The sequence below is a fragment of the Saccoglossus kowalevskii genome, chromosome 5 (genome assembly GCF_978046115.1).
Source record: "Saccoglossus kowalevskii chromosome 5, keSacKowa6.1, whole genome shotgun sequence".
Taxonomy (NCBI): Eukaryota; Metazoa; Hemichordata; class Enteropneusta; family Harrimaniidae; genus Saccoglossus; species Saccoglossus kowalevskii.
In genome coordinates, this window is record NC_140645.1 from 40,359,394 (window position 1) to 40,374,091 (window position 14,698).

The following is a 14,698-nucleotide window of genomic DNA, read 5'->3' on the forward strand; positions in this document are numbered from 1 at the left end:
AAAGAAAAAGATTCGCAATGCGTTCCAAAATCTGTTTAAACTTTTCAGAGTAAAACTTCTCGTGAACTTGGCGAATCAAACATTTTAGTCGCAGGTTTATATTAGATTAAGTTTTCATAGTGAGACTAGCAACAACAAAACAACTTGATACTGCTCTTATTTAGATTAGAGCCTTTTTTCAACCAGCGGTGCGTTTTTGTTCTTGTTTTTTTATTTTCATCTGCCTTTTTGGTGGAGGGGGATAGTTTTCCCCCTTTCTTTTCTTTCTTTGTTCAATTTTACTTTTTGTTTCTTTGTGGTTTTTTTTTTTTTTGTAAGTGGATGGCTTTAAGTTTTAGTGTGGGGTTATGTTATAGGAAAATACCATATGTAAAATTATAATGAGTGATTTGAAAGTATTGTCGTTAAACGTTCAGGAGTGCTCTACTCCAGAAAAACGAAGGGATGTTTTCTGTTGGTTAAAAAACAAAGATTTTAATATTTATTGTTTGCAAGATATACACTGCAAAATCGGGGATGAGGATATATGGGAATTGGAATGGGGGCAGAAGTGTTTTTTTAGTGCGTATCGAAGTAATTCCCGAGGTGTGGGAATTTTTTTTAACAAAGTTGATGAATATACGATACATAAGTGTAGAGGCGACGCTGGTGGTAATTTTCTATTTCTCGATTTAACTTTTCATTCACAACGGTTCACATTGGGTACCATTTATGGCCCCAATGAGGACAATCCAACTTTTTACCAAAAAATACAGAATATCCTGGATGACTTCGGGAATTTGAGTATAATTATTTGTGGGGACTGGAATGTCTCACCCAATTTTAATTTGGACTGTAGTGGGTATGTATCTTATAATAACCCAAAAGCAAGCCTGGAAATTGACAATCTAAAGAAAGCTTTTGATTTGATTGATATTTGGAGAGTCACCCACCCAGATTCTAGAAGATTCACTTGGCACAAAAAAAAGCATCTAAAGCAAAGTCGTCTGGATTATTTCTTGGTCTCCCCAGACATTTCCTCTTTTGTTAAAAATTCAGATATTTCGTACGGGTACCGTTCGGATCACAGTACGACTACAATTATTTGTGATTTTTACTTACAAAAAAGAGGGAGAGGTTTCTGGAAATTTAATACTTCACTATTGCATGACAATGTTTATACACAAAAGGTTAAAACGTCAATCGAAGAGGTTGTTGAGCAATACAAAATTGGGGAGGGTGACACCGTAGTGTCAGACAATGACTGGAATTTCTCTATTAACCCCCAACTATTTTTTGAAATGTTAAAACTTAAAGTACGGGGTACGACGATTGCTTACAGTACTTATAGGAAAAAGGAAAATGTGAACAATTTTCAAAAAATTGAGAATGAAATTAACGCCTTGGAACAAGAATTAAATATACAAAACTCAAATGATTTGGTTATTAAATTAGAGAATAAGAAGCAAGAGTTGGAAAATATGCAGACAATTAAAACCCAGGGTGCAATAATGAGGTCGAAAGTTCAATGGGTTGAGCATGGTGAGCGTAATACTAAATTTTTTCTAAACTTAGAAAAAAGTAATTATATTGATAAAACCATAACACATTTGAAAGTGGATGATGACCGGTCAATTTCAGACCCTAAGGAAATTTTGTACACTGAAAAATTGTTTTATGAAAACCTTTATACCTCGAAACCTACTGTACCGATTTTTAATTATTTTTCAGTCCTATCCCCCAGTTTGTCTGAAATTCAAAAAGAACAGTGCAATGGTGAGATCACTTATACAGAAATTCTATCAGTTTTGAAAAAAATGGAAAATAATAAGACACCAGGTAATGATGGATTTCCTTGTGAATTTTATAAGTTTTTCTGGAACGATATTCATTATTTCCTAGTAAAGTCTATTAATTATTCATTGTCTCTTGGTTACATGTCGATTACACAAAAACAAGGTGTTATCACTTTAATTCCTAAGAAAGATAAGGACAAATCCATTCTAAAAAATTGGCGTCCGATCTCATTATTGAATACAGATTACAAGCTGGCTTCAGGCTGTATAGCCGAGAGACTTAAAACGATTCTTCCAGATATTATTAGTGATTCTCAAACTGGATATATTAAAGATAGGTTCATTGGTGAAAATACTCGTTACTTGTATGACGTGTTGCAGTACACTGAGCTTAACAAAATTCCTGGTCTGTTGTTATTGTTGGATTTCGAAAAAGCTTTTGACTCTATTGAATGGAGCTACATTGATGAGGTTCTCTTAAAATTTAATTTTGGTGCTTCTTTGAGGAGTTGGGTTAAATGTCTTTACAAGGATTCTGTCTCATGTGTTATAAATAACGGACATGCAAGTGAAATGTTTAAAGTATTCCGGGGTGTTAGGCAAGGAGACCCCTTGTCTCCATACATTTTTATTATTGCAGTCGAATTTCTGGCCCAGGCTTTGAAAAACAATCGTGATATTAAAGGAATAAAGATTGATAATAAAACATTATTATTAAGTCAGTATGCAGATGACACATTTTTAACATTAGATGGTTCAGAATCCTCTCTACGTACTGTCTTCCAGGTACTGAAGAATTTTGCTTTAGTTTCAGGCTTGAAATTGAATGTAGGCAAGACAAAGGCTGTTTGGTTTGGGTCAAAAAAGGGATGCAGTGACAGAATATGCCCCACATTTAATTTAATATGGTTAGAAAATAATTTTGAATTATTGGGACTGATCTTCGACCTTAATTTAGAAAACATGGTGGTCTTAAATTATGAAGATAAATTGAGAAAAATTTCTTCCTTGTTTGCTTCATGGGGCTGTAGACCACTATCTCTTTTGGGTAAAGTTACAATTGTTAAAAATCTTGCAATCTCACAACTAATCCATTTATTTTCCTCCTTGCCATCCCCTCCTAGTGCACTTATGAATCGTCTTAATGCAATTATTAATCAATTTATTTGGAGTGGTAGGCGAGCTAAAATATCCAGGGCTACTCTTAGTCGTGGTGTTGAATATGGTGGTTTAAATTTACCTAATTTAACACTATTTTCCAAGGCGTTAAAATTAACTTGGATTAAAAAGTCCCAAGAAAAAAGTGCTCACCCGTGGAAAATACTTTATTTTAATATTTTTAGGAAAATTGGACATTATAAGATTTGGGAAGCAGATGCAAATTTTATTAAAAAGTATATTACTTCAATTAAAAATAACTTTTGGTCGGAAATAATGGACATTTGGCATTCTTGTATAAATCATCAAAAATTTAATTATCAAAGTCAGGTTTTGTGGCATAATTCAAATATTGCTATAAAAGATGATTATGTCAACAGGAGGTTGTGGCAGGAAAAGAATATTTGGTATGTAAATGATTTATTAGGAGATGATGGTCATTTTTTAAGTTATGAAAATTTCAAGTGTAAATACGACTGCAATGTTAATTTTTTGGAATTTCAATCTGTGTTAAAAGCTATTCCCAGGTCATGGAAAAAGGAGTTGCAGGAGAATCCTAAGAAATTAAATTCAATTGACAATTATTTTGTCCTTAATGTTAGAGACAAACCTAAACCTCACAAAAAAATGTATTCGGATTTGGTTAGGAAAAATGTACCTCCTTTGGGCTGTCAAAATAAATGGGAAAAACGGCTTGAAATTCGAATTCCGGACGAAGATTGGAAACCCATTTTTAAACTACCATTTCTCTGTACATTTGATTCCAGGCTGCAGGCATTTCATTATAAATTTTTACATAGGGCAATTTACACAAATTACACTTTGTGCTTATGGAAATTAGTTGATAGTACATTGTGCACTTTTTGTAACGCTGATATTGAAACTCTTGAGCATCTTTTTATTACATGTACTATTACTAGAAGATTTTGGGGGAAATGTCAGCAACTCTGGAAAAAATGGACAAACGTTGATATTTTATTGTCTGACAGGGATATTTGTTTTGGAATACATGGCAGTTTTTATTGTAATCTTCTCAACCTTTTTATTTTAATCTGTAAACAGCACCTCTATTCTGAATCGAAAAGAGGTTCTGTCCCAAAGGTGGAAGTCGTGGAGAGTATAATGTTAAACACTCGCATTGTAGAGCGACAAATAGCTATCAATAATGGTTCAATGTCTAAATTTAATGAAAAATGGAATAATTTTAATTATGAGTAATTCACTTATTAGCCAGATTTGTCAGCTTATCAATAATGTTCCCCCACTTCCACTTCTTTTAAGCCATCCACTTTTCTTTTCTTTTTTTTGTAATTTTTTTCTTTCTTTTTTTTGTAAATGTATTTATTTAAAGTAATAAAAAAATAGATAAAAAAAAAAAAAAAATCAAAGTGCAGCTGTATACGCCATCTCGTATCTATGTTAATGTACGTGACCTTTCACTTCTGAGGTCCCGGAGATTTTGAAAGACCACTTATATACATTGGACATTTAAATCAACTTGTTTTCAGTAAACATGGATGAAAGTATCACCGTGTGCTTAAAAAAAGTTAAAGTAACCATCTCTGCGATCGAATCGAATCAATCTTTAAAACGTCACCTTTACTTTCACACACCCACTCATGGATAAAAAATGACATCATGAATAATTAATATCAGTCAAATGTCCGCAGAAGTGTCCAGTCGGGATTTATTTAGCGGTCAGCTTATAGTTTTCGCGCTCACGCTAAAAGGAATAAAACAATTAATTATTTCTTTTTGTAAAACAAAAAAGAAGTCCCGACTTTGCCAGTATATTCCTGCTAGTCTGCTACGGCATCTAATGAATTACATACATTGATAATACACTCATAATTACATAGCATGCTTGACACAGCAGCGAAATAACCTCAGATAGAAAACAATATACCAAACAAATATTGTAATTTAGCGTGAATATGTTCATACTACGCCCGAAGGTATAGATAATTTAATATTCATTTTTAATATTTGAACAGAGAAATCGCATACATTATGTATGACAACAAATGACGTAGAACACGCCCACTTGCTTGTACATAATTATTCATTTAAATACCACGGCTTACCATCAGCATTTCTGCCTACGGCTCGAAAAAGAGTGGATTCAATAATGGTTTTAATTAATTTTTAACAACCAACAACAATGCATCCACACAGAGCACGACCATCTTATTTGTAAATCTGAAGAACGTTGCACAAGCACAATGATGCATGGACATGGATATATCATTCAGTGTCCACATTCCTTGAAAAATAATAGAATATATGAAAAAAATATGAATGATATTATTTTAACAAAAAAAAAGCTCAAACTAGGATCTTATTTTAATAAGGTTGGGTAAATACAATCTTCGTCATTACAACCATTAAATCTTCATGTCATAAAATCGGTAATTCAGTTGCTCAATGAGTTACGCATTTATTTATTTTAAATTTTCTCGCATTTTATGTAGTTGATCTGACAAAAAATATCCAGGAGTCAAAGCACATGAAGCCCTTTAGTAGTATGTGAAAGTTTCACAAGTACAAACTGAGCAATTCAATGTATAATATTTCCTACAAACTGAAAGACACAAGTTTGCATATTCAATGACATTCAATTATTCTGAGCACATTCCGACAACTTTATAATCAATATATAACTAAACTTCAGTTTCCTTGTAAAAAAACTATTTATAGGTTTCAAAATATGGAGAATTCGTTGTGAATATTGTATGTGTGGGACACTTGTTTCGGTGATTACAGATTTCCGGTTATCTATAATTAGCGAAACGAATCATTAAATATTGTTATTTTCGCAAATGTTTTATGTCGTTATATACACTACTGAAAGGTGAATATGCTGGTCAAGTTTTGTCCGACAATTGCAAATATTGTACGTGTAAGATTTTTGATTATTTGTAATAAGCGAAACGAACCATTTACTGATTAAATATTGTTATTTTCGGCAAATGTTTTATGTCGTTATATGTATATGACTGAAAGGTGAATATACTGGTCAAGTATCGTCCAACAATTGTGAATATTGTACGTGTAAGACCCTTGTTTCGCTGATTACAGATTTTTGATTATCTGCAATTAGCAAAATGAGCCATATACGTATTATTATTTTCGGCAAATATTTTGTTAATAGTGTGCGTATAAAACCCAATTTCACTGATTACATTTTCATTTTCATTATGTGTGTTATCCCGTTCCGTTTCGTTTCTTCGATTACAACAAGCCCCCAACGCCATATTGTCGCTGAACTGTCAAGACTGATCTCAGTAGTGGGTCAACTCCATATTGTCACTGATCTGTCCAGTTTTGACCTCAGGTATGGGTTAACCAGTATATTTTCACGGACTGCTAAACACTGGTCTCAGGAGTGTTGTCAACTCTACGTTTCCACTGAACTGACAAGAACCGACCCCAAGAGTGGGCTCAACTTCATATTCCACTGAACTGTCAAGAACAGACCCCGGGAGTGGGCTCAACTCCATCTTCTCACTGAACTTTCAAGAACAGACGCCAGGAGTGGGCCCAACTTCATCTTCTCACTGAACTTTCAAGAACAGACGCCAGGAGTGGGCCCAACTCCATCTTCTCACTGAACTTTCAAGAACAGACCCCGGGAGTGGGCTCAACTCCATCTTCTCACTGAACTTTCAAGAACCGACCCCAAGAGTGGGCTCAACTTCATATTCTCACTGAACTTTCAAGAACTGACGCCAGGAGTGGGCTCAACTTCATATTCTCACTGAACTTTCAAGAACAGACGCCAGGAGTGGGCCCAACTCCATCTTCTCACTGAACTTTCAAGAACAGACCCCGGGAGTGGGCTCAACTTCATCTTCTCACTGAACTTTCAAGAACAGACCTCAGGAGTGAGCTCAGCCTCATATTCCCAATGAACTTTCAAAAACAGACCCCAGGAGTGGGCTCAACTTCATATTCTGAACAAGACTATTGAAATCATCTACGGGGATGGGCTATAGTATCTGGGTAGCTTCAGTCGCATACACACAGGCAACACACATGCGAAAGCTCTAATCAATGTGTAGAACGCAACAACATATTTAATTCAGTACAATAAATTCGTACTTATCACAACAATCGGTCTAATAGTTTCAAAAATTACACTCTGTGCAATATCAGTAAGATATGAGGTCGATACAGCCGATAATGCGCTAAACTCAAATTGGCCTAAAGAGGGCGCTAGATTTCGATGTGACTCTCTAGGCCAAAACTCGCTGCCAAATTTTAAGCACGATGGTCCGCGAACATTTGGTGTATCACAGCTTAATCTATCAACAACTTAACTACATCAGGGCTATATAAGGCGTTATTTTCCTCAAACAGATCGTGAACAAACCTGTTGACCGTTAATGACACACCCATAATAATATAGTAAGTACTCAGGGTGGGACGATCCAAACACGAATGGTGTGTCAAACTACAACAAGGATGTTAAAACAATTTCAAAAATATGGGCAAAGTTTAATCATGTGTCTCTAGCAACACAAATGAATTTCTAATTTGATATACGATCATTAAAACAATTATTCCAAAATCAGGACTGATCATATAAATAATAACAGTGTGTTTTCAATGCAAATGCAACAATAGCTTCAATTATGGTAGTAATGGCAACCAAAAATTGTCATTCTGTGCAACAAGATATAAAAGATCACTCAGCACAGATTAAAAGCCATACAAAATTAATTGAATAAAGCTTAAAATGATTTGAGCATCAATCATTCAGCATTTAACGATTATATCTGCCATTAATCAGCGCTCACATCAAAAGTCTAGTAGACTGTACATTGTCCGACTATTCTGTGAACGGAGAATATTTATATTTAGTGAATGTTCACCTCTGAGAAATACAGATTTCAGTCACCCTTCGAAGTCAAATATTACTCCTTTGTGGTTAAACGGTAATACAGTCACGCTGATGTTATTGCTCAATCAAATTACAAATGCTATAATAATTAACTAAATAATACTTCAGAAAATAAACAACTATGGTTATATAGGAAACAACGAAAATTACCCTTATCGCCACTAGGTGGCGCAATGACTAAAAGACGTCTGCAATAGAAGTGAATAGAAGTGTGAACAGTTTACAATTAGCATAAAGACAAATATTTACGTGTTTATTTACCAAAAAATAAAGCAACGCCTATGCAACTACGCATCACATGACCAAAAGCGATGTAAATTGTGTTATGGCTACGTCACAGACGTTCCACGCTCCGCTAGACAAAGTCGACAGCGGAGCTAAAAATGGCATTTTTACCTTATCCGTTACCATGTCTGTTGCTGTTGTTATTGTCGTCATATGAAAATTTATCCATACAACTCTTCGAAGGAAAATTAAGATGATAACACGATCTAAATTCCAGTTTAAGCCAATAAACTTTCCTTTGTGTCTCTGGTTTTCAGAGAGAGAACAGGCAATACTCTTTTACGAGGAAAATGTGAAAACTTGATTTCCGTTATTACATGAAACATTAGGTTTTCAGGACTGGCGAGTCCAAAAAAATACACTAAATGAACCAAAAGTATTCCCTTGTGACACATAATAATGCTTAATTTGATTTGCAACTACTTAATATATTTTTAACACCTTGGCTACTCTATTTACGTTGGCCGTCTATCTTATAGATTTAGCTATTGGGCTAACTGATACACTATTTGACGTAGATGTTGAGTTCCATATCACTGCTTACTGATAGTGAATATACTACGCCGCTACACGTCCATATAATCTCAAAGGCTTCAAGTTTGTGTATAATTTCATATTCAAATCCAATGCTGATCCTGCTGTGGGTGTGCCGACGAAACATGTCTGTGGCATTACTGTTCTTATCAGAGAACTTGAATTTCCATTTCTAATTTTGTAGTGAATTATGTGTATATTATGCTATGCTGATGTAAGTTGTTAACCAGTCAGCCTAACAAAATGTTTGCAAAGTGTTTCTGTGCAGCGAGACCCAAATATCAGCCATGAAGTGACATTTTTTGATCTGTTAATAGTTAAATTATATCACAAACCAACAAGAAAAGCTGGTGCAGACGAGAACATTCAGTAAATATATAAACCAGTGTTGCCACAAAATTGGCATTTTCAGATGAATAGCTGCGATGCGTAATTCACCAAGAAAGATTATCAATCATTTTGGAGGACCATGGAAATGAAATATACTAACAGAGTGTTAACACTTTTTAGAATTTGTCAAAAATATCCGTCTTTAATTTGTCTTTGTAACGTTAATGCATAATTACTTACTAAAATGCTAGCTTGGTGAAAAAAAACTAAATAGTTGAATAACTGTAGTTGATAGTTTCAATTGTATCAAGGGATTTGGCCAACTCTTTGCCTTCAATCCACGTTTTGTTTTGCAAATCGCTTTGAATACTGACTGTGGCAGAATAATCAGTCCTATACCCCCATCTTCCTGTGACACAAAAATTAGTACTTCAAGAGTACCGTTTTTATTCGGACAGTGACTCAGATTAGACGTCTTTATTATTTTTTTATATAGATAGTGACACGCGTTCTACACTGGCAAGCCAGTGGCGGATCCAGCAAAATGTATTGGGGGGGGGGAGCTTCGCTTAAGATATACGGAGCGTAAATCGCAGAGAAGCTATGCGTAATCCGGATGATATGAATCGTCATGCGTTGGGTGGGGGCATGACCACCCTGCCCCCCTCTGGATCCGCCACCTTGGCACGCGTTGCTCGGGCGTAACACAGTCTTGGAACATAATATTTTATTTTATTTATTACTTGTTTAATAAAACATGGTTCCATACAATCATGAATGTATCTTGTCTAATATTGTGGTCACATAACATACCGTGGAATGCTTTATTTGCACTGTCATTTTATTTTCCCTGTTTTACTTGAAATCAATTTTCTGCAAAATAAATTCCAGTGAAAATGCAGCTTTCTCTATATGTTGCATTGATTCTTGATACAACAGGGTGAAAATTAGATCCATACTATGTTCCTGTTTTAGTTTGTAAAATGTATTTAAACTAAAACTGCTAAATTGTCAGAGATGTTGCATGCAATACTGTATTTGCTCTATTAGTAGCGCATGCTCTTATGTAAATAACGGAGGTGTTTCTATGGTCAAAATACATCATATTTTGATAAATCAGTATACAATCAATAAAATTGTTGCCGTACATGTGCTTCTATTAGAGATGCTCTTCTAATAGAGCATATCTGGTATACAGTCTAAATGCAACCAGAGTGAAATTGTTTTCGAAATTAATATTGAAATGAAGATATTAATTTTCCCTCTGCTATTAATTAATCCACAAACCAGAATCATTGACACCCATTTATATATGACCTAGTTTCTTTTTGTACTCCGTGCTCCCTTATCGTGGCAGGAAGAATTGGCATATTCTTATGATGCAGTAATTCAAGTGAATCTACTGTGTTCAGAGATGACCTCCCCCCCCCTCAAAAATCAAATGGTCCAACCCTTACTCAAACTCTTGTATGTTCTAGTATTATGCGTGAACACTCAATATTCACTGTTCCGGCCCCAACCTCCAGTGAGACCTGTGACATTCCAGTGACAGACATACCATCTATTTGTTGGCCCAGTGACGGCCAAGCCAAAGAAAAACTGAGAAACAAGCTCTGAATGTGAACCAGAACCTGAACCAGAAGGATGAATGCACGCATATGCACTGATGGAATTGTTTTGGAAAGATAAGCTCATTTATAACAAGTAACCTGTAGAATGCTGTGTGGGTGATATTTTTATATTGATTTTTGTTGCATTTGCAGCAAATAGTTACCAAACAATGAGAAATCTATAAGATTGGATATACCTCTCAGCTGGCTTCACATGCATAGTTCAAGACTGCCTAACCGATGCTTACACCAGGTTTTATCTAGATGGTTTGTGGTTACAGCCTCATTTTCCGATTAATCGCAAGAAATTGACATTACAATAGAAAATATAAGACTGGCACTCCCATGCAATCAATATGGGATTGAAACAGACTTTCAAGTCACTGACGTAGGCATTGAATAACTTCAAGTTGACATAAAGACGAGGTAGTTTATTTAATCAGTGCTGACCTAGAGGTTGAAATTATAATTAAGTTCGTTGTCATATAATTTGTTTATTTCAAATTCTCCTGAAGTCAAATAGAATACACTGGTGAAAGGAGGTTTTTGGGGTGTAGTTTACACTGTGTATGGAGTGGTAGGGTTGGGTTTCATATAATTTGTTCATTTCCAACTCCCATGAAGTCGCATAGAATTTCATCTAAAAGTTTTCAAGCATCCAATTTTCACAAGTCTCAATAGAGTGTGAGAGAATTTTTCACTGGAATTTATTTTAGCAGAAACATGTATTCCACATTATTATATATGTACTGCAGTTTATTTTGATTTGTCCCTGGAATTAAAATCGGTATTACCACACCCAATATGCAAATGAGGTCTGGGAGCAAACAAAGTAGTCCTTTCAAGAGTAGCGTTTTCGAAACATAGCAGAAATAAACAATATTTAGAAGTACGATATTTTACCTTTGCGTACATGAATTAACTTGCCGATTGAAATGAAATTTGGACAACATTAATGGAACTTCTAGGCAGTCACTTATTTTGACTAAAACAAATTTGCATATCATCAATGCAATAATGTTTTTGGTATTTTCACGGTCAATATGCAAATGAACATGGTATTGGCGATCCGCTCCAACACCCTTAAAATCACTTTTGTGTGTCTGCATGTGATTTCCAGTGTTTTCGCGTATAGATTCTTCTGTGTTTGTTTTTTTGGCTTGGCCGATTTTGCTCAAACTTAGCAGGTAGGTCACACCTTCATCCCAGTTATTAGGAAAAATGTGGGAACAAATTTGCCCACCGTTGCCATAGCAACAGTAAAAAAAATGATTTTAGGATTGCTTCGCGCTAAATGTATCTCCTGCTACAAACGTAGGATACGACACCTCAGACATAGCTCATTCTATTCAGCTTGAGTATGGGCACAAAGTTACTATTTGTAAAATCTGAAAACAAATTCTGACCACCGTTCCCATGGCAACATCCAAAAACTGATTTGTTTAAATACCTTTACGCCAAATGTATCACACCCTACATTTCTATGATTAAAAAGCACGGACATAGCTCAATCTACTCAGCTTGAGTGTGGGTACAAAGTTACTATTTGTAAAATCTGAACGGCAGAATACGTCCTACTACTAGCAATAAAATAAAGTGACTTCTAAAGACTGAATGTTTTTTTTTTTTGCGAACTTCGTGTACGATGCCCGGTTTTAATTATAAACAGACGTTAGCTTCACGTTAATGTCCTACATTTGCAACAGCCGATAACATATATCTTGTTTTTTGAGTGGAGCGGATCGCCAACCAGCCTACCGGTTTGTTTTCATTGGCAACCAAACTATTTTTATTTTTGTCTGCAAATTTTTGTCTGCTAATTTTACCCAGTGCAAATCGTTCAGCAACATTTTTGGCATGTCAGGTGTACATCACATGGAATACTACGATTGAGAGAACTTGGTGTATGTTGACTGAGTTTTATAAACCCTGAAGGGCTATTGGAAGATCAACCCGCAGTAAAATTAGCGATTACCATTGAGGCACGACCATCAACATCAAAGTATCAGGAGGTTTCTGCTGGCGACGTTGCGGCGTTACCCAGTTCCAAATAAAGATTACCAACGCCAAATGAGCAACATTTTAACCGGTAATCAAGATTCATTTAATCCACGGCTAACAAGCAACATCACAAGCGAAGTTGTAGCATGCATAACTAGTCATCCCGTCAGTGGAGTACCGCTGTAGCACGGCATGTCTGCCTTCAGCATTGTATTTCTCAGTGGGAGTGAAACTATTCGACTCTGCCATTAACAAATAGGGGTGTTTTGAGCAAAAAACGAATAACCCATGAGTGAACACAACATACTGAATTTCGGAACAAATCGTGCATTATTTACAGCAGCAGAATACCACAGAAATATCAGACGAAACATGGAACACTATATATATGTATTTCAGACTGAACCCTCTATATTGCAATTCAAGGAATTACCCCCATATGTGCATTCATTTTCCACCTTGGTATCACCCACCCCTGAAAACAAACTCTTAATACCCAAGTACCCTATTGCGATAACATATTGGTTTTGCGAATGGAAACCTCGTTTTGTCTGTACTGTCGACCCAACTCTTCACAAATTCTATTCTAGAGGCTTGCAACCATGACTAACAATGAGATATATTGTTCCGATTCAGCCACCTTTTGACCCACAGTCTTAAACCTTTTGTATCACTGAAAGCTTTTCTATAGAATGACAGCCAATATTACATGACTGGGGGGGGGGTACTCACATTGACGTGCTGCTATATGTATATGTGCCGCCAAAAGGGGTCTCAAATTCACCACTTCTGTCTGAACAGGAATATATTATTTTACCCTGTCTGTCTGTAAAGGGGTATAGTTTTTTTCAGTATTTCTGTCTGAAAAGGGGTCTATATTTTTCAAAGACTGCCTCTGGAGCTTGAATGATCCAACAATCAGGACAATGAAAACTCTTCCCGAACATTCGCAAGTTTAGTTGCAAATTATTATTGTGCCCCTGAAAAAACGCCACTGTCAGTTAACTCACAAGCCAAAGAAACTGCATGTACAGTACATAAGTTTTACATTTGACTGAGAAATCAGAGACAAACTTAAAATTATACCAGTATATTTATTTCATTATTTTAACAATTTGCAATGGTGGAAGTTGATCAAAGAGTTCTTTACACCTTAATAAGTCTTGAATATTTGTCGAGACATTAATTCTCTCAACTTAACTTGTAATAGTGGAAAATAATCAAACGAGAGTTCTTTAAACTAAAATAAGTCTCAAATATTTGTTGAGACATTTGTTCTCTCAATTTATCAATTTGTAATGGTGGAAATTAATTAAACAAAATATATTTATAATACAGTGACCCCTCGCTAAGTCGTGCCTCGGTAAGTCGCGATTCGGCCAAGTCGCGGGTACTTGGATGGCTCCCAAAATTTCTATTGTTTTTTGACAGCAGTTTTGAAGTACAAAGACTAATGTTTCGCGGCATAGTATTTTTAACTAACCGTTAAAGAGACAACTTAACGCCTACTGTCCGTCAATTGCTGAGATTCAATGGGTGACGGCGGCCTTACTCAAGGTGTCAACAGCGGTGTCGAGTTGTGACCGTACGTGCTTCCCGGCCGGTCCCATTTTGGTATAACTCTATGAAACAGGCTACAATGAGTTGAATTCCGTATCTGAAATCTATTTCTCAACTGAGCAGCATGTCTAAGCGATTGAACAGAAAAACGTGCGAAATTGTCCGACAATGATGACATCGATAAAGTTGTTACATTTCTTCAGGAATGGTCTGCCGGAACTCCACTCTCTGGTTCCATCATCCAATGCAAAGCACGCAACTCAGATACGACGACTTTGAATTTGAGGCCAGTTCAGGGTGGTTCTTGCGATGGCAAAGAAGACAGGCTATACACGCAGTCTCAATCCAAGGCGAAGCTCGATCTGCGAACATGGACGCTCTCAGAACTTTTCCCAAAAATCTGAGAGAAATTATCTATGAAGGTGGTTATTTTGGCGAACAAGTTTATAATTGTGATGAAACTGGTTCATTTTGGAAACTGTTACCGTCGAAGTCGCAAGCAACAGCAAACGACCCATTGGTTAATCAGCGACCTGACCTAT